Raw genomic sequence first — 4869 nt, 5'->3', positions numbered from 1 at the left:
TTTGCCACCTCCTTTTTTTAACGATACTTTTTTTTCCCCCCTGAGTAGTTTCTCAGACAAACATTTTGTCTCTTCTCCCTTCTCCCTCTGCATCGCTCTGTCCCCCATGCCGGCAAAGAGCAGAGAGGGCGATGGGGCTGCTGAGCCGGGGTGCCCGAGCTGGGTGCTTCCCTCCACACTGGGGCTGGCGCCCAGCGCAGCACCACTCTCGTGCCCCTTTGCAGGAAAACGGATTTAACCCTCCTGAGCAATCTCATGCTTGGAAATCACCCCCAAACGTTCCTTATTTTGGAGGGAGCAGCAGCCGAGGTGACATCAATATAATCTGGAAGTTCCCAGGCTTTTAGAGGGTGTGAACAAATGGGCGATGCTCTCCAACATCAGCATGCCCACCACGCCGCCTTGGGTGCTTCAGTACTTCCCAAACTCCCTCCCTGCATGACCACAGAGCCCCAACGCCCTCCTTTTCCGTGAAACTGGCTCTTACGTACCAAATTACTTTGGGAAATGGGTCTTGGCTCCATAGCACCAGGGCCAGATATTCTACTGATCCCCATGCAAGGCAGAGGCCATTCCCACTGAAGTCCAGCGACAGCCAGTCACCTTAATGTCCTCTGTGTCTTCGACAACTTCTCTCTGCTGAACTTTAGGAGCCACAACAAATGTGTCTTGATAAATATGACTGATAGTGGGGAAGGAGAGCTGGGCTGGGGCTGAAGGGCTTGAGGATCAGGAATTACAAAACAGGAAAGGCTTTTCCCACCTCTACAAGCAGAGCCTCTGCCCTCTGGCACAAGAAATCTCCAGAGCGCTCCCAGTTCCCCAAGGAACCAGAGGAAACCAAAAGAAAGTTGGTTACAAAGATTTGGGAGAAAAGGAGGAGAGATATCTGAGGAAATGGCCATGTTAACCGGGTATTGAGCAGCTTATGACCAAACCCATACTAATTTCCAACCACTAATGGACATTACTTGTGTACTTGCTACCAATAACACTATTTTATTTATTATTTTTTAACCAGAAGGGACTGTACATTAGTTTTCCAGCTGCACAGCCACTTTAAAGACTTTATCCTGATGTTCTGTTTTGCAGTGACATGAGCTCTATCATCATAAGGAGAACAAATCAGCAATTAGTCTGCGAGAGGCATCGCCACGGAGGTAGAACAGCCCCTAGTCAGAGGGAGAGGGAATCCTTTACAATGAAAGGCCCCCGGGAGAGCCGGGACCTGGACCTCGTGACGATGATTGATGCTGGCACTGCAGAGATGCACCACACCTCCCCAGAAAATTAAAAGCCTATTTGGTACGGTACTAACAACACATCACATTGATATTGTCTCATTACCCATCAGTACAGGGTCCTCGTCTTCCCATTTGTACGGTATTAGGGGAAAAGCCCCATAGAACAAGCGCTTTTCCCCTTTTCTCCTCATCCATCCCAGAACATGCTTCAAAAACCTGAAAGTTGGGCTGATTCAAAACCCCTGTACCTTTCCTTGTACATCATTATTATTATTATTTTAGGGATTTATGTCTCATCTAAAAGCTGGGGGTCTGCGGGACAGTCCCCAGGGCTGCTCTCGCTCGCTGCAGCCGTGCCTTCTCCCAGCCTGGCACAGGGCGATGCCGGCTCCAGGGCTGCAGATTAAGCCGGCCGTGCCAGCACCAATGCTGAGCACCACATGCCCAAACCACCTCGGGGATTTGCATGTGGCCATATGAAGGAGCCACACGAGCGGGGAATCGGCTCGTGCTGCAGCCGGAGCTGGGGGGAGCGAAGAGGGAGTGCTTGGGGCAGGGATGTGGGGAGGTATTTGCAAGAGGAGCAGGTTTCATCTGAACACCGCAGTTGCCGAGGTGCGACCGGCCCCACTGCCAACTGTGAAGGGCCGTCGGTAGAAAAGTGAAATATTAGAGCTTCGGGGTTTCCCTGCCCCCACTCCTTCCAAACTGGCATCTGTTACGTGTTGGGTTGGAGCAGCAGATGCCTGGTTGCAGCTAATGACAGCAGTAGTCTGTTAACAGATGCCACGTATCTAGCAACAGCCTTTGTCTGATCAAAACACCAAGCGCTGATTTAGCTGTAAAGGTAGCGGGGCCAAGGTCTTTACCTCCCCGCAGCCGGATGGGTCCGAGCAGGAGCAGCGGGCCCACTCTTGTCCCCTCGCCTGGTGCCAGGAGAGACGCAGCTCCAGGGGCTGGCTGGCCCGGAGCATATAAACCTGCTCAACCCACGCAGAGCCCGCACTGGGCAACAGCCCAAGATGAACAGCCCTTTTTTCTGCACAAGCACTTTGCTGGGTGCTAAACCTGACACTTGCAACTGCTTCCTTCTCACTCTCCCTGCCCTGTTCCCGTTGGTGCCCCTGCCAGGGAGCTGGCTGGCACCCAGCTGTGCGTGTGAGCCACGGCTGTGCCAGCCCTTCCCTGCCCTGGCTCTCCCCATCCCACTCAGAGCACACGGCCCAGCTGCTGGCACGTCCCCACACACTGGCTCATCCTTCTGCCGGCGCTGCCTTGGTATGGATGACATCTCCCCCACCGTTAACCTGCCCAAGAGGCTGCTGCTGCCCTCCTCGCCCCAAGCAGCAGAAGGGATGCCCATCTCTGCACAGGATGTTTAAGGACAGAGGCTTAAATACAGCACCAGGAGCTGCCCTCCTTCCACTGTAGCCATCACTTATTAATTCAGCTCCTGATGATGAACAGAAAGGGTTGAAGTAAGGTGAGATATCTCAAGGGTGCTGGATGTGTGACCAAAGCTCTGGGCTTGTGATGGGCTGCATGGGGTGTCTCACTGCTGACCAGACGTGTGCCGGGCTGCCATGAACCTCCACCGGCACTAACCGAAGACAGTGAAGGCCAAATCCTTCACCCGTGGGAGTCCCGAGGGTTGTGAACGGCTCCGGATCGGGTCCTGAGGGCATGAGTGCAGATGAGCTCATTTTTCAAGGCTCACTCCGTCAGCCTTCCTATTTACATTTCCCCAGCCCCACCAGAGATTAGGCCACATTAAACATCAAGGGGTCCATTCTCCCGCCCACGGGCTTCTGCCTCTCCCAGTGACATGAATAGCAGTGACGTGCCTGTATGCAGAGCAGAGGAGACCCCTAATTGCTGAACAAATTACATGTTTAAAATCAAACCTGTCCCTGGGAATGAGGAAAACACAGCGCTACCCACGATGGAGAACTTCTGTGCTGCTTCAGAAAATATTTAAATAACAAGATTAATCCCCTTTCTTTCAAATTCGTTAATAAAAGTTGATTTCTCTCAGTGCTGAATACTTGTTTTCACCACAGCTACCTTTTAGGGGTACTTGAAACCTCCTAATATAAATAAAGCTTAAGGCCTGGTCAGATTTTTGTGGTCTTTCTATGCAAAGATGAAAGTTTCTCCTCCCTGCAGTGTCCGTGCTCTCTGTGAGGAGCCCAGTGCAGGTTTGTGCTTTGCACAGGGCATTGCACGTTATTTCTAAGAGGAGACAAGGAATCAGGATCCAGATAGCAAAAGCGCTCGACCTGGAGGTCAGCGGTGATGCAGACCCGCTCCAGCAGCACCTCTCCCCGCAGCAGACCCTTCCAGCCACTCTCCCACTGCTCAGACAGAGAAGTCGAGGCAGAAAGCAGCCCCTTCCACCCACCGCTGAGCAGCCTTCCTCCTCTCTACATTTCTATTTCCTTGGACTTATCGCCCTGCCACACTAGATAGGCAAGGACAATACGGTGAAGAACCAAATGAAGAGAGTTTTTAACCAACACACAGGAGCCTAAAGGATAATTAAATGACAAGACTTATCAGCCCCCGTGGGGCATTTCCATTGTATAACAGATTAAAAAATGTTTCCTTTCCAAAGGAAAAACAGTCGCTGATCTACCTTTCGCTGAATCTATTAGACAACTCATCTGAAACAAGTTTCACATTTTTTAATTCGACCAGCTGATCCAATCCCCTCCTTTTGATTTCCCCAGATGGCAGGAGCAGCTGGAATGGAAAATCCTTCCCCGCCAGCACCACAGCATCACCTGGCCATCAACAGATTGACGTGCTCAGCGCTTCGCCTCGTCCGAACGGGGAAGGAAGCAGCGAAGAGAGCGCTGTAAACGGCTCAAAATGTTTTGCTCTTCAGCAATCAGTCGAACAAACAAAACAGCCTCTCACATTTTCACTGTCTGAGGAAACTTTAAACAACGCGGGTATATACTACAACAGCTATGTACTCGTAGGTGCAAGTTAACAGCAAGGGGCTGCATGCACAAGGAGGGAATTTGGCTTGGCATTGTATTAAACAAAGTTGGACCAGAAAGAGAAGTCAAAATGTCTCTGCTAAAAGTTTTTCTATGGCAATACACTGTTTTTTTTGCTAAAAGGACCTGCTTTCTGCAGAATATTTGCATTTACTGTGAAAAGAAGCCCAGACATAACAGCAAAGAGTTGGCCCCTGCCCGGCCCTGCCATCCCCTCGGGCTGGGATGATTAAAGAAAAAAATTAAACCAGTGTCAATGTTTTCCGTGGCAAAGGCGGCATTTTGGTGTGCCCCGGCGCAGCAGCCAAAGCCGGGGCTGGCTCCCGTGCGCTGCTTTGGCCCCCCCCGTGCTCCACCAAGCGCCGCGTATGCAATCAACTGTTTACTCGGCATCGGCTATAAATGTGCATTTAATTGGGCACCTTTGCTCCCTCTCCCCCCTCTCCTTCTCCGAGGGCTGTCTGAATGCGAGGGGGAACAGCCTCCGATTCATCCGCCACCACCCTGGGGTCCCCCCTCCCCTCTCCCCGGGACCCACAAAAGAGAGGTCGCTCCCATGTCAAGTGGGGTGTGGAGACCAGCTGAGGAGCTCGAGAGCTGAATTGTACCAATTTGTGCAG

The 4869-nt window shown here is 51.7% G+C and overlaps 1 long non-coding RNA gene across 1 annotated transcript; it reads left to right on the top strand.

Moving 5' to 3' along the window:
• Nucleotides 1–1188: 1188 nt before the first annotated feature.
• On the top strand, nt 1189–4320 carry LOC141931986 (uncharacterized). The gene is made up of 2 exons (XR_012625726.1): nt 1189–1305; nt 3974–4320. It is a non-coding gene; the product is annotated as an uncharacterized LOC141931986 (long non-coding RNA).
• The last annotated feature ends 549 nt before the right edge of the window (nt 4321–4869 follow it).

Source organism: Strix aluco, chromosome 19 (assembly GCF_031877795.1).
Source record: "Strix aluco isolate bStrAlu1 chromosome 19, bStrAlu1.hap1, whole genome shotgun sequence".
In the NCBI taxonomy this organism is placed as follows: Eukaryota; Metazoa; Chordata; class Aves; order Strigiformes; family Strigidae; genus Strix; species Strix aluco.
This window is presented reverse-complemented; position numbering and strand designations above follow the sequence as displayed.